This window comes from Triticum aestivum, chromosome 4A, assembly GCF_018294505.1.
Source record: "Triticum aestivum cultivar Chinese Spring chromosome 4A, IWGSC CS RefSeq v2.1, whole genome shotgun sequence".
In the NCBI taxonomy this organism is placed as follows: domain Eukaryota; kingdom Viridiplantae; phylum Streptophyta; class Magnoliopsida; order Poales; family Poaceae; genus Triticum; species Triticum aestivum.
Genome location: NC_057803.1, coordinates 743,492,992 through 743,520,271, shown reverse-complemented (window position 1 = coordinate 743,520,271; position 27,280 = coordinate 743,492,992). Strand labels below are relative to the sequence as shown.

The following is a 27,280-nucleotide window of genomic DNA, read 5'->3' as shown; positions in this document are numbered from 1 at the left end:
TCTAGCAATTTGGCGCATTTACGTCGATTGTGACCTAGTTTCTTGCAATAGCCACAGATATTCTGTGATCTTGACTTCTTTGTCTTTGCCTACAGCCTTTTCTTCGGTGCACCTCGTCCTGGCACATGCACGCGATCCAGAACCTTATCAACTTTCTGCGAGTGCGGCATCAACGGGCCAAACCTAATGTTGTTATGCTGAGCATTAGTTGACTCCTTGCTGTCAGCTAGTTCAAAACTTGATTGCTTGCCATGATGTTGTGCTTGCAAAAGCATCTTTAGACGGTGATAGTCCTCATCAGAGTGGCATGCATGGAAACTTGCGGCATGACTACAATTCCGCAACTCGTGGTACCTCTGCAAGCTTAGCGAATAGTCATACATATGGTTTTTTCTGGTAGGTGCGTATGCACATTTTGCATTCATAGTCCACCTAGTGGGAACGCAACAACTGGGTAGAATTGTTTGTTTTAAAATCCCCAATATGTAAAATATGTGGGAACATGGTGTGCCTGCGCATTCCAGCTTACGGCAAGAACAACTCACCCTGCGCACTCCAAACTTTTTATCCATTCTTTCCTGCTTGGACACAACATAAGTGGAATCTTCTGATCCATCTAGTATCTCTCTAATCTGACATTTGCTGACAGCATCTATGCTCCATAAGACCATCTTAAAGACCCTAGGTGTGAAAACTGTTGCGGCGTGTTTCTCAAGCGGCGAAGCATTTTCCTCTGTAAATGGAACGGACTGCAAGGCTTCGATGTCATGGAGAGCTTCGTTAATCCGTCGCGACGCAAGGCAACGCTCATAGTGCTCTAGCATTTCAAACAACGACATCTTACCCTCAAGATGCGTATGTAGCACAGAGTTCAAGCTCTCACTCCTTTGATTGCTGCTCAATCCTAGGAAACAACGCCCCTCAAGATATGGAGCACACCACAACTTTCTCATCTGATACATCTGATGCAGCCAAGACTCCTCACTGATTACTTTATTCTGTTGTAAGAATTGTATCCATTTTATCTCATGCTCTTCAATGGAAGAAGTATCATAAATGAAAGATCTGAATTCCTCCTTTACATCGTCATCATGCAGATGGCGTACAATGTTCTGCTGAACGTGCCATATACATAGTCTATGGTTTGAGTCTGGCCAGACCACCCTTATTGCTCTTTGCATTGCAAGGTCCCCATCTGTGATCACAGATATCGGATGCTTCTGTGCCATGCAATCAGAAAAGGTCCGCAACATCCACTCGTATGCCTGGCTTGTTTCATGAGAAATTGTACCACAGCCAAATATAACAGTGCTGCGGTGGTGATTCAACCCGACAAAAGGCACGAATGGCAGATTGTATTTGTTGGTTATGTATGTGCTATCAAAAACAATGACGTCTCCGAAAGCCTCGTAGTCAAGTCGCGATTGACTATCAGCCCAGAACAGTCCCTTCAGATGGCCATGCTCATCTACCAAGTAATTGAAGAAAAAATCCACATCTCGCTCTCGCCTCGCCATCATGTGCATGATCACCGTTTTAGCATCACCGGCACTGATTGTCTCCTGCTTATTAGCATGGCAGAATATGTAAATGTCCCTCTTTATGCATCCAACCTTATCAAATCCACCGTATTGAAAGCACAAAATATCCATAATACGGTATTTACGGATTCCACATTTTTTCATGTCCGCAATGTCCGCTTTCTGCTCATCGCTAATTCGTCTGTGCGAACGCAGCAGACAAGAAAGATCCCGTGGGGCTAGAGGATGGCTGTGCTCATCGATGAAATCCTTGACAAACCACCGACCGGTTTCCTCCTGTCTCGTAATGACCAATTTAGCATTACACCCAACAGGAGTTAAACTTCGTGGCCTCCTCTTTCTATCTTCCATCTTTCTTTTCATGTGCTTATCTTCGCGAAACCCTTGACGACTACACACAATTTTCCTTAAAATTATGTATTTGTTGGATCCATCCCACTCAACGTAGCTTTTCCTCACACTAAAACCTTTTTCAAGAGCATATTTGTTGTAGAATTCATAGCCTTCAACCTCACTATCAAACATCTTGCTGACAACATTTACATACTCGAACATACTCTCATCACTTGCATACGCCATGTCTTCCTGCATATGACATGTGAGGGAAACCAATCATCAACATCTTTCTGTTTATCAATGTTGCAGGTGTAAAATAGCTCATAGGCAAAGACAAGTGCATGGAAAAGACTTTGCTGGTTTGACATGTGAGGGAAACCAATCATCAACGTCCAACAAGTAGTATCTCATCTTCCTTTAAACTATATTTCATGCGCTATGCAAACCTAAAGTGATGATGACTTTAATAAACTAAATTAAGTGAACTATGGAACCAGTATCTCATCTTCCTTTAGTATATCTCATCTCAAACGTCAACATCTTACTTAAACAAACATGATGCGATTAGCTCAAGAGAAACTATGCCACGATGAAGCTTTCCATTCGTTGTTCTAGTCAGTACCCGGATCTTGTGGGGTTGAGGTTGTACTGCATGCACGGTGGAGGGGCGCAACGGCCAAGAGAACGAGCAGAACGCCAAGCCGAATTCATACCTTAAGGATGGTACGCGCGAAGAGATGGGATCGCCCGCCGCGGTCGCCGCCGATTCAGCCGGCGCAGATCCGGCCTTCTTCTTCTTCGGTGACGGCGTGGGGGGCTGGGGTTGGTTGGGTGGAGGACGAGGACGATGAATTTATTCCTCTCGCCGGGCAGGTCGAGGACGGAGAAGGTCAGGAGCGGCGAGCGGCGACGAATAGATCGGAGGAGGATTCTGAACTGGATCGAGTAGACATGGATCTGGTCCTCAGGTGATCGGTTCAAGAAAAGATATTCCCCGTGGACCATTATGCCCTTATCGCAATTAACATATTAAATTTAATCAATTAAAATTCCCCGCAAGATCTGGCGGCTAATAAAAATCAGACGTGATCAGACATGTAAGTACTGCTAAGTACTCCGAGTACTAACCCAATCACCGTAAAACAGCTCTATAACTATTACTTAGGCTACTAGGATAGTTTTGAAACACAAATCTGGGATTATGCTAACCTAGCAGGGTTAAGATTAGCTAATCTATCTATTTGAATCTAGAACCAGAGTAGCGCTCTGATCTCAACTTCTTAATGAAACAGTTTCATTTGAAAGCAAAAAGTTCTAAATGTATTTAAACTAAATTTCTGCGTTTATACTATTTTTTTCTTGAACACGCAGGTATGGGACAAGAACCCATACAATGCCCACGCACACCACTGTAAAGTTCTTAGTTTACATTCTCGCCTGAAAATCGAAGGAAAAAACTAGGGCGTCTTTGGGAGATTGCAGGTGCACGGGTGCTCACATCCTTGACTGCCCCGGTCCTTGGAGCTTAGTTGGTTTCTGCGTTTGTACTATTCAGATAAAAGCTTCTATTTTGGCTACATCGGCCACATAAATATTTATATATTCAGAATTACGGATATAGAGAGTAAAACAAAGGTCTGGGCTAGCATTGGTTTTGGTTATCATTTCCCTTGGAGCCAGACAATTTTGCCCAACTTTTTCCAAGAATAGCCTAGAGCTGGAACTCGGCCGAACACACCCTGAGCCTCCTAACTTCAATTTTTTCTACTGCTAACCCAACTAATTAACAAGCCAACCAGTAATTTACACAAACAAGAATAGTTTTCAAACACACATCTGGGATTATGCTAACCTAGCAGGTTTATGATTAGCTAACCAATGTATTTGAATCTAGAACCAAATTAACACAATGTTCAGCAGTTGGCTGTTTTACACTTAATTAGCTCTCTGATCTCAACTGCAGTTTGATTACAAGGTATCTTAAACTAGCTAGCTCACCTGGCCAGTGTGCACATCCGTACTTTCAGATTTACTCAGATAGTTAATTATATCCATTATGGAAGGTCTAGCTTCCGGTTCTTGTTGCCTGCAGCGTACTGCTATTTCCATGCATCTAGTTAGTTGCTGGTATTGTAGCAACGTCGGTGGCTTACTCCACCTGTGTCTCCACCTTCGAAGTACCTACATATAGAAAACGTTAACTTTTCGTGAAAATTCCAGAATCTTATAGTGCAAACTATATGTTCATGTCATGGTGTGTATCCAGCTGGCAATTTTTTTAGTTCAAAGCCATATATTAGCCTCATGGTGTGTGTATCGTCCAAACAAAGTGTGTCACTTTACCAGAACTGAAAAAATAAATCCATCCATGCATATTATATATCCATAAACATGTTGTTTCAATTAGATATGTAATTCAGTAGGATAGTATCCATATTGAAGTGCGATCAATTAAAAGATGCATGTAAAACATCATCCTCGTTCTAATAAGTGAGAGAAATCAGACATACACTGTTTTTATCAGGGATGCCCATAAACCCTGTTACTAATTCAATGATTATGGCACCAAAACTATATATGTCAGACTTGACAGAAGTTTTGCCAGCGTTGTCATATTCCGGAGCGACATATCCTCTGCAATAAATGAACAAAGTAAATGTAGAGCTGTATGATGGAGAAATGTCAATTATCTAGTGGTGGCTCTTGTGATGCATATCTTACCGTGTTCCAAAACGTGGACCCATAGTATGTGAATTTTCATTTGGTCTTGACAAACCAAAATCGGTAATTGTTGGAACCATATGATCATCTAGTAATATGTTAGCCGGTTTAAGGTCCATATGAATAATTTCTTTCTCCTCGAGATGACGCAGACCATTGCAAATTCCGGTGATTATGTCATAGCGTTTTTCCCATTCAAGTCCCCTTAGTTCATCTGTAGAAGAACATATACATAAAAAAGGTGAGGAGTTTTGTTATACTACATACTGAGCAATGATGGTACAATTTTAATTCAAGCCTATACCAAACTGGTGGTCATGACTTGAAAACTCAGCACTAGGTCAAGGCAATAAGGCAAAGAAGAGAAGAGATGCATCAAATGCAATAGGATCGTACCAGTAATATGCTTATCAAGGCTTCCATTGCTGATGTACTCGAAACAGAGCAATCTTTCTCTTACGTTGACCAATCTAAATTCATCGGACCCAGCCTCCGCTATTCTCGTCTGGTACATATTAGAGCAGAAGCCAAGAAACCGGACTACATTTTGATGATTATTAGCCTTCCAGAGGCTACTAAACTCACGGCGAAAAAGCTTGTCATCAACTGTGTTTACATTTATATGGATCCTCTTCACAGCAACAAGAGCCCCGTTGCGGAGTACGCCCTGTTTGGTGAGTGTGTCAGTGATGCCCACCCTTATTACAATACCAAGATTTTTTGGTTTTTTATTGAACCAGCGGTGTTTTAGTGGACTCGAGATCTTTAATTATTTTGTGAATAATAAACTGTACCTTGTAGACCTCTCCAAATCCACCCTGACCGATTTTGTTCTCTTCAGAGAAATCATTGGTAATGTCCTGTAAGAGTGCTAATGGCAGATCCTTGGGCTCCTCGTCTCTGTTAAGTATACGCTCCAGCACACTGCCGTCCCGCATTCAGAACTAGACAATGGTAAAAGTAAGTTTGCTTGAGACAGGCAGACAGGGTGCTTGCAAAAATTGGTAGTGAGGAAATGTGTACCTGCTGGAGATTTATCCCTGTATGTGTGTAGGGAGCAGAGAGGAAACCAAATCGCTGCCTGCCTGCACCCTGTGTTTGGTTTTTCGGCCGCAAAATGTGTATTTCGGCCGAATTTCGGCCATCTCGGCCTGAGGCGAAAAGTATATTTAGGCCGAAATTGCTCAAATTTAGCAAATTTTGGTCAAATTTAAGTCAAACTACAGTCAAAATTTGGTCAAATTTCAGCCGAAATTTTTAAAAATGGCCGAAATTCGGCCATCTCAGCCTAGGGCGAAAAAAAGCTCAAACCGAAAATCAAAACACAGCCTGCACCAAGCAAATTTTTTTTGAGAACCTGCACCAAGCAATTTCGGCACATTAAAGAAGATGCAAAGATGGTTCTTCAGAAATATAATAATCTAATTAATGTGTATAGGGAGCAGAGAGGAAACAAATCGCTGCCTGCACAGAGCAGGAACACATATCTTACTGTTACTTACTGTTGCAAGACGCTCTAGATCCAAGATCGAATCTCCATTGCACTAAGGGGAAAAAATCAGAGAGGAGGGGATACCTTTGCATAGGCCTAGGCACCACACCAGAGCACCATCCCCATTGCAGAAGCAGAAGCAGAAGCAGAAGGCTTGGTTGACTCCACCGCACTGCTGCGAGGTGGCCGTGTTGAGCGAGCGGCAAGCAAAGGCAGGAAGAATAAGGGACGACGTCGGCACCTAGGCCAAACGACACAGTGGTAGCCCCAACCTGCGCTGCTCCCCGGCGGCGGCGGCGGCGGCGGCGAGATGAGAGTGGGGAAAGTGAGAGAATCTCGGACAACTTTTCGACCGGCCAAGATATGTGTGGATTCCGGTGCTGTAGCAGACTGTTGTGCACTACTAGTGCTGATGATTCGGGTGCTGAAGCAGAATTATTGTGATTGGGGAGCCCTCCTCTCAAGATCAATTAGCAGCTCGAGGGAGGGGGCGTTGAAGGGGGCTGTGCATGAGATTTTTTGTCCTCATTATTTTTAATAATAATTAAATTAAAGTTAGTCTCTAATCTTCTCATTAACAAAGACTGGACTTTCAGAGTCCCAGAAGTTGTTACAACATTGCAAAAAGGACTCTGAAAGAAAAGAAACTTACAACCTGGACCTTCTCTTCTGCAAATAGCACCCCACGCACCACACCAAGAAAGCAAATGGTTCCTATATTATATATCAAGCACAAGGACTGATTGCCACCATCTTCTATGCATGTGAAACCTGCGATGTCTAATCCAACTCGGCACCTAAACCAGCCCCTTGGAGATTAAACCATGGCGCTGCGGAAGCATTTGCATATCTCAATTTCAGCTTCCGTAGCCGAGGTCGATGCGGTGGCAGAAGGAGGACCCACTGCTAGGAAAAGGGCTATAGATGATATGGCCACTAATGACACACCAGACATGTGGTGCGTCACTACTATATAGCAGTGGCGCACCATGTGTTTGGTGCGCCATTAGTGTCGCGCACCAAACATATGGTGCGCCACTAGTAACAATTTTTTTCCAGAAATATTAATGGCGCATCAAACACATGGTGCGCCATTAGTAACATTTTTTTTCAGAAATACTAATGGCGCATCAAGTTTAACTAGTAATGACGCACCAGCCACAAAGTGCGCCACTACTATATTATTTTTGGCAAAAGTACTAATGGCGCACCACCAGCTGGTGGGTCATTTATAATCAGAGTTACTAATGGCGCATTTGTAGGTGGTGCGCCATTAGTAACCTGGGACCAGCTAGATATTTTGGACAGCCACACCTACACACTCATTTTCCCCACTTCATTCTCTCCACCTCCTCCTCCAAGCTTGTCTCGGCTGTCTCCTCCTCCTCACCTCATTTGCACCATAGATTCATCCAAATTAAGTGGTTAAATTACCTTTTTTTTTGATAGATAAGTAAGGGGAAAGCTATCTTTATGTTGTAGATCTACTTTTTTCTCCCTCCAACAACGTGCACATGCACTTTTTATGGCCTACCTAGATCTATGTATGTTTGTGGTGTTGCATATATATTTGTGTTTGCAGGTACCGGTATTTGCAATGTGATAGTTGCCAATATTTTGCCGAAATGTTGATTCATCCCGTTTCGGCGAGAATTTTGGCACTATGTATTCTTTTTTGTCCTATTTTTAGGCAAGGTCATGCCAAATTTTTTCTTTGTTCTGAAATATCGTTTTGCTCTACCCGCAGGCGACCATGGTCCGCACGATGACCGAAGGCATCGTGAATAGGTTTTTGAGCTCCGCGAAGGCCGAGATGCTTCAAAAGAACGAGACGGAGATAAGATGTCCGTGTCAAAGATGAAAGCTGAGGAGCCTTATGGACCCGGATTCCGTACAGGTGCGAGATCACCTGCTCTTGCGTGGTTTCATGGAAGGCTATCGACGGCAAGGTGATGAAGATGATTATGAAGTCGTCCATGGGGGTCGGGCAAGAAATGAGGAAGGGAAGCAAGACAACCGCGGCGAGGGCGGGCGAGAAGACGAAGAATCTCCAGGACATGATCACGAAGTAGATGCAGTACACAGTCATCATGTAGAAGATGCCGGACATGATGATGAGGAAGATGCCGGAGCAGACGAAGGGCATGATCATGAAGATGAAGATGCCGGAGCAGACGACGACGGACCATCGATGGGCTGGGTGCAGGACCCTCATATTCAAGAGCTGCTTCTCAAGCAGACGGATAACGCAAGAGCTGCCGCCCAAGAGAAATCTAAGCTGGATCAACTGGAGATAGACGCAGTTACTCCATTGTATGAAAGATGCAGGCCCGAGGATACCCGCCTGAAAGTAACGCTCATGGCTCTGGAGATGAAGGTAAAACACAAAATGACCGATGCATGCTTCGACGAGAACATGTCATTCTGGCACGAACGTCTTCCCAAGGGGAACGAGTGCCCGACCAGTTTCGAGGAGGCGATGAAAATTGTGTGTCCTCTGGATTTACCACACGTGAAATACCATGTGTGCATGAACAATTGCATCATTTATCGGGACGAGCACGCGGAGTCTACCATATGCCCGGTGTGCGGCGTCACTCGATACAAGAATAGGAAGAAAGCTCCTCAAAAAGTGGTGTGGTACTTTCCGATCACTCCTCGTCTGCAGCGGTATTTCGAGGATCCTAAGGTAGCAAAGCTCCTGTGTTGGCATGCGAATAGGGAGGAGAAGAAGCGAGAAGATGACGCAAATGATCCGGAGATAAATAAAAAAGACAAGATGCTGAGTCACCCTAAGGTTGGGAGCCAGTGGCAAGCGTTGAACTTCGAACACCCAGAATTTGGGAAAGATCCAAGGAACATCATGCTGGGCACGAGCACCGGTGGAGTCAATCCGTTTGGCAGCTAGAGAAGCACACATAGTGTTGGAAATACGCCCTAGATGCAATAATAAAATGATTATTATTATTATATTTCCTTGTTCATGATAATAGTCTGTTATTCATGCTATAATTGTGTTATCCGGAAATCGTAATACATGTGTGAATAAATAGACCACAACATGTCCCTAATGAGCCTCTAGTTGACTAGCTCGTTGATCCCTGATAGTCATGGTTTCCTGACTATGGACATTGGATGTCGTTGATAACGGGATCACATCATTAGGAGAATGATGTGATGGACAAGACCCAATCCTTAGCATAGCACAAGATCGTGTAGTTCATTTGCTGGAGCTTTTCCAATGTCAAGTATCTTTTCCTTAGACCATGAGGTCGTGTAACTCCCGGATACCGTAGGAGTGCTTTGGGTGTACCAAACGTCACAACGTAACTGGGTGACTATAAAGGTATACTACAGGTATCCCCGAAAGTATCTGTTGGGTTGACACGGATCGAGACTGGGATTTGTCACTCCGTATGACGGAGAGGTATCTCTAGGCCCACTCGGTAATGCATCATCATAATGAGCTCACTGTGACCAAGTGTTTGGTCACGGGATCATGCATTAGAGTACGAGTAAAGTGACTTGCCGGTAACGAGATTGAACGAGGTATTGGGATACCGATGATCGAATCTCGGGCAAGTAACGTACCAATTGACAAAGGGAATTGTATACGGGATTACTTGAATCCTCGACATCGTGGTTCATCCGATGAGATCATCGAGGAGCATGTGGGAGCCAACATGAGTATCCAGATCCCGCTGTTGGTTATTGACCGGAGAGTCGTCTTGGTCATGTCTGCATGTCTCCCGAACCCGTAGGGTCTACACACTTAAGGTTCGGTGACGCTAGGGTTGTAGAGATATTAGTATGCAGTAACCTGAAAGTTGTTTGGAGTCCCGTATGAGATCCCGGACGTCACGAGGAGTTCCGAAATGGTCCGGAGGTGAAGAATTATATATAGGAAGTCTAGTTTCGGCCATCGGGAAAGTTTCGGGGGTCACCGGTATTGAACTGGGACCACCGGAAGGGTCCCGGGGGTCCACCGGATGGGGCCACCTATCCTGGAGGGGCCCATGGGCTAAAGTGGGGAGGGAACCAGCCCCTGGTGGGCTGGTGCGCCCCCCTTGGGCCTCGCCCTACGCCTAGGGTTGGAAACCCTAGGGGTGGGGACGCCTCCACTTGGCATGGGGGGCAAGCCGCCCCCTTGGCCGCCGCCCCCATTGGAGATTGGATCTCCTAGGGCCGGCGCCCCCCCTAGGGGCCCTATATAAAGAGGGGGGAGGGAGGGCTGCGCACCCATGCTCCTGGCGCCTTCCTCTCCCTTTGCAACACCTCTCCCTCTCGTAGAGCTTGGCAAAGCCCTGCCGAGATCGCTGCTGCTTCCACCACCACGCCGTCGTGCTACTGGCTCTCCATAAACCTCTCCTTCCCCCTTGCTGGATCAAGAAGGAGGAGACTTCTTCCCCAACCGTACGTGTGTTGAACGCGGAGGTGCTGTCCGTTCAGCACTAGGATCATCGGTGATTTGGATCACGACGAGTACGACTCCTTCAACCCCGTTCTCTTGAACGCTTCCGCTCACGATCTACAAGGGTATGTAGATGCACTCCTCTCTCTCGTTGCTAGATGAACTCCATAGATTGATCTTGGTGAAGCGTAGAAATTTTTTATTTTCTGCAACGTTCCCCAACAGTGGCATCATGAGCTAGGTCTATGCATAGTTCTCTTTGCACGAGTAGAACACAAATTTGTTGTGGGTGTAGGTGTTGTCAATTTTCTTGCCACTACTAGTCTTATTTTGCTTCGGCAGCATCGTGGGATGAAGCGGCCCGGACCGACCTTACACGTACGCTTACGTGAGACAGGTTCCACCGACTGACATGCACTAGTTGCATAAGGTGGCTAGCGGGTGTCTGTCTCTCCCACTTTAGTCAGAGCAGATTTGATGAAAAGGGTCCTTATGAAGGGTAAATAGAAATTGGCATATCACGTTGTGGCTTTCACGTAGGTTAGAAAACGTTCTTGCTAGAACCCTATTGCAGCCACGTAAAACATGCAACAACAATTAGAGGACGTCTAACTTGTTTTTGCAGCATATGCCTTGTGATGTGATATGGCCAAAAGTTGTGATGAATGATATATATGTGATGTATGAGATCATGTTCTTGTAATAGGAATCACGACTTGCATGTCGATGAGTATGACAACCGCAGGAGCCATAGGAGTTGTCTTAATTATTGTATGACCTGTGTGTCAATGATTAAACGCCATGTAATTAGTTTACTTTATTTCTAAACCGTTAGCCATAGTAGTAGAAGTAATAGTTGGCGAGAAACTTCATGGAGACACGATGATGGAGATCATGGTGTCATGCCGGTGACGAAGATGATCATGGCGCCCCGAAGATGGAGATCAAAGGAGCTATATGATATTGGCCATATCATGTCACTATTTGATTGCATGTGATGTTTATCATGTTTTTGCATCTTATTTGCTTAGAACGACGGTAGTAAATAAGATGATCCCTCATAATAATTTCAAGAAAGTGTTTCCCCTAACTGTGCGCCATTGCGAAAGTTCGTTGTTTCGAAGCACCGCGTGATGATTGGGTGTGATAGATTTTAACGTTCACATACAACGGCTGTAAGACAGATTTACACATGCATAAACACTTAGGTTAACTTGACGAGCCTAGCATGTACAAGCATGGCCTCGGAACACAAGAGACCGGAAGGTCGAACATGAGTCGTATGGAAGATACGATCAACATGGAGATGTTCATCGATTGTGACTAGTCCGTCTCACGTGATGACCGGACACGGGCCTAGTTGACTCGGATCATGTATCACTTAGATGACTAGAGGGATGTCTAATCTGAGTGGGAGTTCATTAAATAATTTGATTAGATGAACTTAATTATCATGAACTTAGTCTAAAAACCTTTGCAAAAATGTCTTGTAGATCAAATGGCCAACGCTAATGTCAACCTCAACTTCAATGCGTTCCTAGAGAAAACCAAGCTGAAAGATGATGGCAGCAACTATTCGGACTGGGTCCGGAACCCGAGGATCATCCTCATAGCTGCCAAGAAAGCATATGTCCTAGAAGGACCGCTAGGTGAAGCACCCATCCCAGAGAACCAAGACGTTATGAACGCTTGGCAGTCACGTGCTGATGATTACTCCCTCATTCAGTGCGGCATGCTTTACAGCTTAGAACCAGGGCTCCAAAAGCGTTTTGAGCAACACGGAGCATATGAGATGTTCGAAGAGCTGAAAATGGTTTTCCAAGCTCATGCCCGGGTCGAGAGATATGAAGTCTCCAACAAGTTCTACAGTTGTAAGATGGAGGAAAATAGTTCTGTCAGTGAGCATATACTCAAAATGTCTGGGTTGCACAACCGCTTGTCCCAGCTGGACAATAACCTCTCGGACGAGGCGGTCATTGACAAAATCCTTTAGTCGCTCCCACCTAGCTACAAGAGCTTTGTGATGAACTACAATATGCAGGGGATGGTGAAAACTATTCCTGAAGTATTTTCAATGCTGAAATCAGCGGAGGTGGAAATCAAAACGGAACATCAAGTGTTGATGGTCAATAAAACCACTAAGTTCAAGAAAGGCAAGGGTAAGAAGAACTTCAAGAAGGACGGCAAGGAAGTTGCCGCGCCCGGTAAACCAGTTGCCAGGAAGAAGCCAAAGAATGGACCCAAGCTTGAGACTGAGTGCTTTTATTGCAAAGGGAAGGGTCACTAGAAGAGGAACTGCCCCAAATACTTAGCAGACAAGAAGGCCGGCAACACTAAAGGTATATGTGATATACATGTAATTGATGTGTACCTTACCAGTACTCGTAGTAGCTCCTGGATATTTGATACCGGTGCGGTTGCTCATATTTGTAACTCAAAGCAGGAGCTGCGGAATAAGCGGAGACTGGCAAAGACGAGGTGACGATGCGCGTCGGGAATGGTTCCAAGGTCGATGTGATCGCTGTCGGCACGCTACCTCTACATTTACCTACGGGATTAGTTTTAAACCTCAATAATTGTTATTTAGTGCCAGCTTTGAGCATGAACATTGTATCTGGATCTCATTTAATACGAGATGGCTACTCATTTAAATCTGAGAACAATTGTTGTTCTATTTATATGAGAGACATGTTTTATGGTCATGCCCCGCTGGTCAATGGTTTATTCTTGATGAATCTCGAACGTGATGTTACACATATTCATAGTGTGAATACCAAAAGATATAAGGTTGATAACGATAGTCCCACATACTTGTGGCACTGCCGCCTTGGTCACATTGGTGTCAAGCGCATGAAGAAGCTCCATGCTGATGGACTTTTAGAGTCTCTCGATTATGAATCATTTGACACATGCGAACCATGCCTCATGGGCAAAATGACCAAGACTCCGTTCTCCAGAACAATGGAGCGAGCAACCAACTTATTGGAAATCATACATACTGATGTGTGCGGTCCAATGAGCGTTGAGGCTCGCGGAGGCTATCGTTATGTTCTCACTCTCACTGATGACTTAAGTAGATATGGGTATGTCTACTTGATGAAACACAAGTCTGAGACCTTTGAAAAGTTCAAGGAATTTTAGAATGAGGTAGAGAATCAACATGACCGAAAAATAAAGTTCTTACGATTAGATCATGGAGGAGAATATTTAAGTCACGAATTTGGTACGCACTTAAGTAAATGTGGAATCGTTTCACAACTCACGCCGCCTGGAACACGTCAGCATAACGGTGTGTCCGAATGTCGTAGTCGCACTCTATTGGATATGGTGCAATCTATGATGTCTCTTACCGATTTACCGCTATCATTTTGGGGATACTCTCTGGAGACAGCTACATTCACTTTAAATAGGGCACCGTCTAAATCCGTTGAGACGACACCGTATGAATTATGGTTTCGGAAGAAACCTAAGCTGTCGTTTCTAAAAGTTTGGGGATGCAATGCTTATGTCAAGAAATTTCAACCTGAAAAGCTCGAACCCAAGTCGTAAAAATGCGTCTTCATAGGATACCCTAAGGAAACCATTGGGTATACCTTCTACCTTAGATCCGAAGGCAAGATCTTTGTTGTCAAGAATGGGTCCTTTCTGGAGAAAGAGTTTCCCTCGAAAGAAGTAAGTGGGAGGAAAGTAGAACTCGATGAAGTACTACCTCTTGAACCGGAAAGTAGTGCAACACAGGAAAATGTTCCTGTGGTGCCTACACCGACTGGAGAGGAAATTAATGATGATGATCAAGGTACTTCGGATCAAGTTTCTACTGAACTTCGTAGGTCCACAAGGACACGTTCCACACCAGAGTGGTATGGCAACCCTGTCCTGGAAATCATGTTGTTAGACAACGTTGAACCTTTGAACTATGAAGAAGCGATGGGGGGCCCAGATTCCAACAAATGGCTTGAAGCCATGCAATCCGAGATAGGATCCATGTATGGAAACGAAGTATGGACTTTGACATACTTGCCCGATGATCAGTGAGCGATAGAAAATAAATGGAATTTTAAGAAGAAGACGGATGCGGATGGCAATGTTACCATCTATAAAGCTCGACTTGTCGCTAAGGGTTATCGGCAAATTCAAGGGGTTGACTACGATGAGACTTTCTCTCCCGTAGTGAAGCTGAAGTCCCTCCGAATCATGTTAGCAATTGCCGCATACTATGATTATGAGATATGGCAAATGGACGTCAAAACGGCATTCCTTAACGACTATCTTAAGGAAGAACTGTATATGATGCAGCCGGAAGGTTTTGTCGATCTTGAGAATGCTAACAAGGTATGCAAGCTCCAGCGATCCATTTAAGGGCTGGTGCAAGCATCTCGGAGTTGGAACATTCGCTTTGATGAGATGATCAAAGCGTTTGGGTTTATGCAGACTTATGGAGAAACCTGCGTTTACAAGAAAGTGAGTGGAAGCTCTGTAGCATTTCTGGTATTATATGTAGATGACATACTTTTGATGGGAAATGATATAGAACTTTTGGACAGCATTAAGGCCTACTTGAACAAGTGTTTTTCAATGAAGGACCTTGGAGAAGCTGCTTACATATTAGGCATCAAGATCTATAGGGATAGATCGAGACACCTCATAGGTCTTTCACAAAGAACATACCTTGATAAGATATTGAAGAAGTTCAATATGGATCAGTCCAAGAAAGGGTTCTTGCCTGTATTGCAAGGTGTGAGATTGAGCTCGGCTCAATGCCCGACCACGGTAGAAGATAAAGAAGAGATGAGTGTCATCCCCTATGCCTCAGCCATATGTCACGACCGGTTTTCCAATAAAATACTTATTGAGAAACCGACCCCTTTTATTTCCAGTATAGGAGAATCCTCCTTATTTGTAGATAAATTCTTGATACAGAAGTCCAGAAGTACTAAATATAATACAGGGTTGAGCTGAGGGTGCTCAACAATTTATTACAAGCACGCCAATATTATACATAAGGGTGGATATGACACAAGGGTGTGGTGGCATTCTACTGACTCATAATGAAAGTGGTGGTGGATATGTCACAGTGAAGTGGATGACATGACTCCTACTCTTGCATCTCATCGAGCGTCGAAGTGAGGCTCGATGATTTTATTTGGGTAGCGGAAGCGTATATGATACAAGTGACAAATTCCAGGATCGCACGGGACTGACTGGGACTCCTCTAGGCGTCGGACTCGCTATTGAACTCTTCATCCATAAGATCGCCTTCGTCAACATCTGGCCAAATCAACAAGCCAGGTGAGTACTTTGAATGTACTCGCAAGACAGTTCGGACATAAGATATAACAAATGCAAACATGATGCACCATGAGCAGTTGGTAATGCACACTCAAATAATAAATTTGCACGATATGTTAAATAAAAAGGAAGTCAGGCGGTAGTCCTCCCGAAATTCCAACAAAATAACTGAAAACCGATCGGGTGTCTGAAGCGACGCCTCGAAAGGTAAAAATAAATTAACATGCCGCAGTTGGGCGTCTGAGTGACACCACATAAAGGGCTTATATTGAAATGTAAATGACAGTGCGTGCCACAATCGGACGTCTACGCGACATCTCGGAAAGGGCTTACAATGAAAATAAATAACTGTGATGCCATAGTCAGACGTCTGAGCGACATCACGTAAAGGGCTTATATCGAAAGTAAATAACAAGAGTGCCACAGTCGGACGTCTGAGTGACATCACAGAAAGGGCTTATATTTCATCATTCGTGTTCAATAAATTCATGAAGTTAAATCACTCCAAGGAAATACTCAGTACATAATGACAAACGGGTTAGTCCATCCACAGGAGTAATCATTCAGCCGGGTTTACCACTCATGTTTGTTCACTGGAGATTGTCACGGAGACTGACACTGAAACTGACAAAGACAAGTTGAACACAGTCCTTGACCATAGATATGGTTACCCGAATGATTTTGACTCTGCAAAGTTTGTACTATTTAACCACAGCCAACGGATTTTAGTAGTCACGAAGGACTAATTCCGTTTATGGTATTTCAGAAGAAACACATCTAACCAGTACACACCCATTCCACATTCTGCTGCCGGGAATCACCCTAGGCAGCGTTCAGGAAAAACTTTAAGACGGGGAGGTCACAACCTCGAATAGCATGGGATCAAATTTATATCGCGCGCTCTAAGGGGTGCCCCCTTCTCGGTCCCAACCGGAAACACCCATGCCCCCTGACCGGATGACTGGCTTTAATCCAGGGCCATGGAACCCTCATCACGGCCCCTCTATTTGGTGTGTACGAGGAAAGAGGTTTGCAACTTACTAAACCATATTCTTTGAAGAAAACATGTGGTAGCACGAGAGAAGGAATGGATGATAACGTGACTTGATCCACGTCGACACTGGAGTTAAATGGTTTGGCACAAGAATGGCATGCTTCAACAATACCATCTTACCACCTTTCATGTCACCACATGATTATGTAAACTCACATCGAATAACACATCGAGTTTCGAAGCTCACTCGCAATAGCTTTGCATGCAATATAACATTTACGGATGTTCATATAAGCATGCCATGAAGTAACTACTTAAGCAAACATGCAAAACACTCATCATATCAAAGGTTCAAACATGCTTGCCTGGTTTGGAGTAGTCGGAGTCTAGCTCGGTGAAGTTTGCGGTTCCGTAAATACCGTGTGTGCACAAAAAGTGTTCCAAATATTTTTAAAATAAATATGATAAAAAACTAGACAGAAAAATAAAGGTGACAGAAAAAGAATCAATCAAAAATCATTTTCTGTTTAAAAGTTATTAATGTTTTAGTCCAGGGACTTATCTGTAATGAAACAGAAAGTTTCCAGGGGGTAGAATAGAAAAAGACAGAAAAACGTTTCAATTAGAAAGCGTATTTTCCCAAAGGCATTTTCATAAAACGGTCCGAATAAAAGAAAAGAGAGGCTGACGAGGGGGTCCCACTCATCAGGTTTAAATTTGAAAACAGAGTCGCCGGCGCCCGAAGGCTGCAGTGGTCGCCGGCGGCGATCCACGGTGAGTTAGGAGGAGCGGAGGGTACCTACGAACTCAGGGTGTTCTCCCGCGTCTGTGGGTGGTGGAGTTGGTCGTCGGCGAGCACCACGTCGACGGCAGCCCCATCTCCGGCGGAAGGTGGTTCGGGCGTCGGCGGATCTCGCCGGGGAGGGCTGCAGGGGTTGAATTGAGGCTCGGGTTAGAGCACTGGGTGCACTAGAGGGTTGCTGACGCGTTTTGGGAGGCGGGGATGGTCTCACCTGAGTGAATCAAGCAGGAGCCCGAGGCGGATCAGGGCGGCCGGAGTCGGGGAAGGAGACCTCCTCGGGGTCCTCCTAGTGGCTAGGCGGGGCTCTGGTGAGGTGGAGGTGTGGTGCGGGGTCGAGAACGAGCTCGAGGGCTCCTTTTATAGTTGGTTTGAGGCGGTGGCCGTGAACGGGATAACGCCGGCGATGATTACGGTGAGGCAGAGGTCGGTCAGGTGGTTCAGGGGGCTAGGCATCAACGTGATGGTCTACTGGTTCTGTTCAAGTGCTAAGTTTGGCCGGCCTTGGGTGGAACTCCATGTTCTCGACGGAATGGCTCACGGGACTCGTCAGCGGCAGAGAGCACGCTCTGCGCTGCTCAGGCCACGGCGATGGTGCCGCAACGTGCACAGGGGAGGGGGTGGCCACGCGGAGGCTTCGGGTGGCTCGGGCGGTGCTGGACGGCGCCGAAAGGTGGTGTTGGTCCCTGCTGACCGCCACGGGTGGCTCTGACACCGCAGAAGCTACCGGTGTCGGCGAGACACGTCACCACCGATGATGGTGCCCATTCAAAAGACCATGCGGCGCTCTGGATAAGAAGAAGGAGCAGTGTGCATCGCGCCAGAGCGGCCACTGGTGAGATCGACGCCGTGCTCTGAAGAAAACGACACTGACGGCGAAACAGAAACACTGAAAGTCTGAACTTTCTGAATTTGAACAGCAACAGTGCCTGCCAAGTGCTTGATGAAATGATTTTGGCATGTGGAGAAATTTTCTGGAGTTGATCTTTGGTGAGGTGACCTCTCAATGCACCTGGGGGCCGCCTCATTTAACCCAGAATTTTTGAGAAGAAAAATATTGAATTTCACCAAAAATGACAAATCTGGTCCAAACTTGCAGTGAGCAACACTTGAAAATTTCGAACTGTGGAAGAGTGGATCTTTATGGATCTAGGTTGGGGGTGCTAAGGACTAGTAATAGGAGTTGGTTTGGGATCAAAACTCAAAAGAAATTTGGTACTTCCTTTGTAAACCACCTGGGTCCAAAATAATGGCAGAAATAGTTTTGGGGATAAAATAAATGGGATAAAGATCAAAAATGGGTTAACTTGCTGGGATTGGGTATCTGACCTGACCCAAAGTGGAGGGAGGGCTTTTGGAGGATAGTTTTAATATGAGGCATGGCAAAAGAGAGTGGTTTGAATAAAAGAATAAATTCAAAAACCCAAAGGATTTCTTTTTAATTGAAAAACTTTTCAAAAATTAATTGTGACGAGTCAACACCAATGAAAAGCCTTCAATACCAAACACCAAGGTTGAGGAAGACACAAAAATAAAATATTAGTCACAAGAGAATTTTTTTGAGAAGGAGGGTCTTTTTAGAAGATTTTAAATAGCCTCCTTCAAATCAAATAAAGAGTTTGATAAAAACCAAATCAAAATTTTTGGAGTGTCACAACACCTACCCTCTTAGGAAAAATCTCGTCCCCGAGATTTCAGCTGATTCTCAAATAGGTGTGGGTGTTCTGCCCAAAGAAAATCCTCTCTTTCCCATGTTGCCTCATCTTTGGTGTGATTGCTCCACTGGACTTTGAAAAACTTAATTGTTTTCTGACGGGTCCTCCTTTCAGACTCCTCCAATATTTTTATTGGGTGTTCCCTGTAGGTGAGGTCTGGCCGTACGTCAATGTCCTCATGAGATACCTGATTTTCGGGGTTGCTCACACATTTCCTCAACTGTGAGATGTGGAACACGTCGTGGACGTCTAACAGCTCTTCGGGTAGGTCTAGCTGGTAGGCTACCGTGCCTCTTCGTGCAACTATACAGAAGGGTCCGATAAATCTTGGTGCTAGCTTTCCTTTAACTTTGAATCGCTGCAGGCCCCTCATAGGAGATACTCGTAGGTACACATACTCACCGGGTTCAAAGCTGACTCCCCGATGTTTTCGATCATAGTAACTCTTTTGTCGGCTTTGAGCTGCCTTGAGTCGATCCCTGATTAGTCTAACTTTATCCTCAGCTTCCTTGAGCATATCTGGGCCGAAGATATGGCTGTCTCCTGTCGCTGACCAATTTAAAGGAGTACGACATCTCCGCCCATACAAGGCTTCAAAAGGTGCCATTTGTAAGCTGGCTTGGTAACTGTTGTTGTATGCAAACTCGGCATACGGCAAGATTTCTTCCCAACTGGTTCCATAGGTGAGGACACATGCTCTCAGCATGTCCTCTAGAATTTGGTTTACGCGTTCGGTTTGTCCATCAGTCTGGGGGTGGTATGCTGTACTGAACGCCAGTTGAGTTCCCAGAGCTTGTTGTAATTGATCCCAAAATCTAGAGACGAATTGAGTGCCTCTGTCAGATATTATAGTCTTTGGGACTCCATGCAGACAAACTATGCGGGGGAGATAAAGCTTGGCAAGCTTCTGAGTGGTGTGGGTTGTCTTTACGGGGATGAAATGTGCCACCTTGGTTAGTCTATCTATAATGACCCATATGGCATCATTTCCGTGTTGTGACCGAGGTAGTCCAACAATAAAGTCCATCTCAATTTCGTCCCATTTCCACTCCGGTATCCTGTTTGGTTGTAATAACCCTGCTGGTTTCTGATGCTCGGCCTTAATGCGCTGACACGAATCACAACATGCAATGAAGGTGGCTATATCCCTCTTCATACCGTGCCACCAAATTTTTTCCTGAATGTCTTTATACATTTTGGTTCCTCCCGGGTGGATTGAATATGGAGCGGTGTGGCCTTCGGCTAGAATTTGCTATTTGAGGTCTTCTATATTTGGTACGCAAAGTCTATCTCCGTACCATAGTATTCCCTTATCGTCTATGACAAATTCTGAGGCCTTGCCCAAACTCACTTTTCTTTTTATGCCTTCGATGCTGGGGTGTCCATGCTGAGCCTCCTTAATTTGTTCCATTATGGTAGGCTGTATTTCCAAATTTGACACATCGCCCTCAGTGACCATCACCATGTTGAGTTCGGTGAACTCCTGCTGAAATTCAGGTCTCTAGTTTGGCAGACCGTCGTTGCGTGAACTGGGGTTTCGGCTAAGAGCATCTGCCACTACATTCACCTTTCCTGGATGGTAGTGAATGCCAACATCATAATCTTTCACCAATTCCAACCAGCGTCATTGTTGTAAATTGAGTTCTGGTTGTGTGAAAATATATTTGAGGCTTTTATGGTCCGTGTATATTTCACAATGATTTCCAAGTAAAAAGTGCCTCCACTCTTTGAGTGCATGAATGACTGTTGCCAACTCCAAGTCATGAGTAGGATAATTTTCTTCGTGCTTGCGTAGTTGCCTGGAAGCATATGCGACTACCTTGCCTTCTTGCATTAATACGCATCTGAGGCCCTTCCGGGATGCGTCACAATACACTTCAAAGCTTTTGTGTATGTCTGGTACAACTAATACTGGTGCTGTCGTTAATTTCCTTTTGAGTTCTTGGAAACTTTTCTCGCAAGCTTCAGTCCATACAAACCTCTTATCCTTCTTGAGCAACTGCGTCATTGGTTTTGCTATGGTGGAGAACCCTTCAATGAACCTTCGGTAATATCCTGCCATTCCCAAGAAACTTCGTACGTCCGTTACGCTGGCTAGTGGTTTCCAGCCAAGTACGGCCTTGACTTTTTCTGGGTCTACGGCAACACCTTCTTGGGTTAAAACATGGCCTAGAAAACCAACCTGTCTTAACCAAAATTCACATTTGCTGAACTTGGCGTATAATTGATGTTTCCCTAATTCTCCCAGTACAATTCTGAGATGTTCAGCATGCTCTTCTGGTGTCTTGGAGTATACTAGAATATCATCAATGAACACCACAACAAATTTGTCCATAAATTTCATAAACACTTTGTTCATGAGGTGGACAAAATATGCGGGGGCGTTGGTCAGTCCAAACGGCATTACTGTAAACTCATACAGCCCGTATCTGGAGGTGAATGCTGTCTTGGGAATATCTTCTGTCCGTACTTTTAATTGATGGTATCCCGACCTTAAGTCAATTTTTGAGAAAACCTTGGCTTGAGCGAGCTGGTCAAATAAATCATTTATCCGTGGCATCGGATATTAGTTCTTGATGGTGACCATGTTGAGTGCTCGATAGTCTATACATAATCTTAGTGTCCCATCCATTTTCTTGGCAAATAAAACTGGTGAACCCCAAGGTGAGGAGCTGGCTCGTATAAACCCTTTGTCCAGTAATTCTTTTATTTGCTTCTTTAATTCCACCAACTCGGAGGGTGCCATTCTATTGGGTTTCTTGTAAATGGGGGTGGTTCCAGGTGCTAGCTCAATGCTGAATTCGATTTCCCGGTCTTGAGGCATGCCTGGTAGTTCTTCGGGAAATACGTCGGGGAACTCACACATTACTGGAACTTTGCTTAACTCTGAAACGTCCACCTTGTTCAACCTTGGTTGCCGTGATATTTGTCTTTCTTGAGCTGAAATTTTTATTGTCTTCCCGTGATGATGGGTAAGAATTACCGTCCGGTTGAAGCAGTCAATAAATCCTTTGTTGGTGGTTAACCAGTCCATTCCTAGGATAACATCCAGTCCCTTATTTTCCAATACAATAAGGTTTGCATGAAACTTTAATCCCTCAAACTCAATTACCACACCTTGGCAGTAACTCTGAGTGATTTTCTTAATCCCGGGGGACTTGATGATCATGGATTTTTCCAAGGGAAGCATCAAAAAATCATTTTGCAAAGCAAATTTCTTTGAAATGAATGAGTGAGAAGCTCCAGAATCAAACAAAACCGTGGCAGGTATTGTGTTGACAGGGAACATACTGAGTACGATATCCGGGGCATTCTATGCTTCCTCCTTAGTCACATGGTTCAAGTGACCCTTCTTGTTATTATTATTGGCGTTGAAGTTGTTGCGCTTGGGTGTTGAGTTATTTCCACCGTTCTTCGGCTTGGGAGCTGAGTTTCTTGGCTTTGGGCACTGTTTGGCATAGTGCCCTTCCTCTCCACAAGCGTAGCAAGTAACACCCGGGCGGTATGTAAAATCCTTGTCCCTTGCATGAAATTCTTTGCTCGAGCGTGGGGCATTGGTTGTGGACTTGTTTGCTCCATTTTTCTGAAAATCAGTCTTGTTCCGGTTGTTGCGAGCTTGAGTAGTTTGGTCCCTTTTACGCTTGCAAAAATCCTCCAAGCCGCGGCGCTCATTTTCCAATCTAATGGCTTTGTCCACGAGTGTTTTGAAATCCGGAAAGGTGTGTACGACTAGTTGGCAGTTAAGTGCTGGTGCTAGACCATCCAGAAATTTTTCCATCTTTTTTATTTTCAGTCATGCGCTCTTCGTTGGCATAACGAGATAATTGAGTAAACTGACTATTGTACTCGGTCACTGTCATGCTTCTCTACTTGAGGTCGTCAAACTCCCTTTGCTTGATCTTCATAATGCTTCTGGGGATATGCGCCCCACGAAAACCTTCTTTAAATTCTTCCCAGGTGATGTTATTTTCATTGGGGTGCATGTGTAGGAAATTTTCCCACCATGATGCAGCTGCTCCTGTGAGGTAGTGAGGTGCATACAGTACCTTCTCATGGTCTGAACATTGTGCAATAGTTAATTTCCTTTCAATGTCTCGAAGCCAATCATCGGCCTCAAGAGGTTTGTCAGTATGAGAGAAAGTTGGGGGACGTGTCTTTTGTAGCTCAGACAACTTGGATTGCTGCTGATACGGTCCATGGTGATTTCCCATATTGATGACATGGTTCATCATTTCTTGATGCTGTTGTTGGCTTTGCTCATAAAGGCGGCACACTTGAGAAAATGCTGCTTCACTGCCCTGCTGACTTGACTGCCCCTGTGTGAAATTGTTGCTTGTTTGGGTACCATAATTCTCCTCTGGTGGACTTGGCATGGAACGAGTCCAAGGACGAGACATTTTCCACTCTGGGGATATTTTTTTGTATAACTCATAAGAAAAGGAAATTGAGTCGCAAAAATAAATAAATTCGGAAAGGCGGAAATTTTAAACACTACAAGATTTTTCAAGAAAATATTTGATTTCGCATGGAGAAGGACCGCTCAGTACATATCTTACACGCAAGCAGTAATTATACAATACATCACTCAGGATGTGCGTACACATTCCTAACATGTTATTTAGGCTAGTGCACTTCTCCCAGTTCCTACATGATGCGCACACAAACTACTTCTCACAACCTATATACATATAAACATATCACACACGCTGGTACATCGCATGGCTGCTAGGCGCACTCAGTCGGAGATGGTAAGGATTTCCCTTGGCCTGCCGAGTAAGACCCAGTGATGCTGGGGACTCAACCTCCTCCTCACTAATAGGCTCCAGGAGCGATGTGCTGCGCTGAGGAGCTGGCGCGGGCGCGATAGGTGATGCAGCACGGACTGGAGTGGGCGCAATGACTTGGTCAAACTCCTCAGTGGTAGGCAGGCGACAAGTGTTGGCGAGGATGGCAGGTGAATACGATGCTGAGGATGAGACGAAGGTCAGTGATGGTGATGTGTGGAGGAGCTCCCTCCTGTTGGCAAAACAGCCATGAACTGAGTCCATGCGAGCAGCCACAAGGTCGTCCATGAGGTTATCAAAAGCTGCCTCAAGAGCCTGGAGGTATTCAACAAGCATCTCAATAGCCTCATCTCGCTCTCCCCTAGGGCAAGCGAATGCATAGTGACAAGTGTATGGCACGTGGCATGGGAGGTAGCGGAGGAAGAACATCCCGGAGACGAGCTATCGCCTCCCGGGCAGCCATCTGCATGGCATGCCTCTCCGTAGGCATGGCCCTACCCACAAATTGGAATTGGCGTGACTCTGAACGCCCTCCCTTGAATTGCACCGCGGCCTAGTGCATGGACAGACTGTCGCTGATCTTGTGCTGGTAGAGTGTGAACACTGGACGAGCCGATGGCCCAATCGCGATCTTGACGATGTAGGTGAGGAGCTTGATAAACCCCTCAGGTACATTGGCGAGCACCTGTGACTAACAGTCGCTGCTAGCCATCTACAAAAGTAGACAAAAAGTCCGAATAGTCAGATCATAAATTTATGATGACTAACAGAAAGTTGCTACCTTTTGCAAAAAATGCTAAAATAGTACTTAAGACGCTAATAACCGATTAGCGATCACCCTAGTGGTTTCCTACAGTTAGCCTGGCTCTGATACCAAGTTTGTCACGACCGGTTTTCCAGTAAAATACTTATTGAGAAACCGACCCCTTTTATTTCCAGTATAGGAGAATCCTCCTTACTGGTAGACAAATTCTTGATACAGAAGTCCAGAAGTACTAAATATAATACAAGGTTAGGCTGGGGTGCTCAACAATTTATTACAAGCACAACAATATTATACATAAGGGCGGATATGACACAAGGGTGTGGTGGCATTCTACTGACTCGTAATGAAAGTGGTGGTGGATATGTCACAGTGAAGTGGATGACATGACTCCTACTCTTGCATCACATCGAGCGTCGAAGTGAGGCTCGATGATTTTATTTGGGTAGCAGAAGCGTATATGATACAAGTGACAAATTCTAGGATCACAGGGGACTGAATGGGACTCCTCTAGGCGTCGGACTCGCTATCGAACTCTTCATCCATAAGATTGCCTTCGTCAACATCTGGCCAAATCAACAAGCTAGGTGAATACTTTGAATGTACTCGCAAGACAGTTCGAACATAAGATATAACAAATGCAAACATGATGCACCATGAGCAGTTGGCAATGCACACTCAAATAATAAATTTGCACGATATATTAAATAAAAATGAAGTCAGGCAGTAGTCCTGCCGAAATCCCAACAAAATAAGTGAAAACCGATCGGGTGTCTGAAGCGACGCCTCGAAAGGTAAAAATAAATTAACATGCCGCAGTCGGGTGTCTGAGCGACACCACATAAAGTGCTTATATTGAAATGTAAATGACAGTGCGTGCCACAGTCAAACGTCTACGCGACATCTCGGAAAGGGCTTACAATGAAAATAAATAACCGTGATGCCACAGTCGGACGTCTGAGCGACATCACATAAAGGGCTTATATCGAAAGTAAATAACAAGAGTGCCACAGTCGGACGTCTGAGCGACATCACAGAAAAGGCTTATATTTCATCATTCGTGTTCAATAAATTCACGAAGTTAAATCACTCCAAGAAAATACTCAGTACATAATGACAAACGGGTTAGTCCATCCACATGAGTAATCATTCAGCCGGGTTTACCACTCATGTTTGTTCACCGGAGATTGTCACGGAGACTAACACTGAAACTGACAAAGACAAGTTGAACACAGTCCTTGACCATAGATATGGTTACTCGAATGATTTTGACTCTGCAAAGTTTGTACTATTTAACCACAGCCAACGGATTTCAGTAGTCACGAAAGACTAGTTCCGTTTACGGTATTTCAGAAGAAACACATCTAACCAGTACACACCCATTCCACATTCTGCTGCCGGGAATCACCCTAGGCAGCGTTTAGGAAAAACTTTAAGACGGGGAGGTCACAACCTCGAATAGCATGGGATCAAATTTATATCGCGCTCTCTAAGGGGTGCCCCCCTCTTGGTCCCAACCGGAAACACCCATGCCCCCTGACCGGATGACTGGCTTTAATCCAGGGCCATGGAACCCTCATCACGGCCCCTCTATTTGGCGTGTATGAGGAAAGAGGTTTGCAACTTACTAAACCATATTCTTTGAAGAAAACATGTGGTAGCATGAGAGAAGGAACGGTTGATAACGTGACTTGATCCACGTCGACACTGGAGTTAAATGGTTTGGCACAAGACTGGCATGCTTCAACAATACCATCTTACCACCTTTATGTCACCACATGATTATGTAAACTCACATCGAATAACACATCGAGTTTCGAAGCTCACTCGCAATAGCTTTGCATGCAATATAACATTTACGGATGTTCATATAAGCATGCCATGAAGTAACTACTTAAGCAAACATGCAAAACACTCATCATATCAAAGGTTCAAACATGCTTGCCTGGTTCGGAGTAGTCGGAGTCTAGCTCGGTGAATTTTGTGGTTCCGTCACCTCCTCCGGTATCTACGGTAGAAAGAAAACGCATACTAACGTAAATACCATGTGTGCACAAAAAGTGTTCCAAATATTTTTCAAATAAATATGATAAAAAACTAGACAGAAAAATAAAGGTGACAGAAAAAGAATCAATCAAAAATCATTTTCTATTTAAAAGTTATTAATGTTTTAGTGCAGGGACTTATCTGTAATGAAACAGAAAGTTTCCAGGGGGTAGAACAGAAAAAGAGAGAAAAACGTTTCAGTTAGAAAGCGTATTTTCCCAAAGGCGTTTTCAGAAAACGGTCTGAATAAAAGAAAAGAGAGGCTGACGAGGGGGTCCCACTTGTCAGGTTTAAATTTGAAAACAGAGTCGCCGGCGCCCGAAGGCTGCATTGGTCGCCGGCGGCGATCCACGGTGAGTTAGGAGGAGCGAAGGGTACCTACAAACTCA

At 44.7% G+C, this 27,280-nt stretch overlaps 1 pseudogene; it reads right to left on the bottom strand.

The window, feature by feature from the left end:
* LOC123088529 (disease resistance protein RGA5-like) overlaps positions 1-5,751 on the bottom strand; it is a 61,552-nt pseudogene extending 55,801 nt beyond the window's left edge.
* Positions 5,752-27,280: the final 21,529 nt, after the last annotated feature.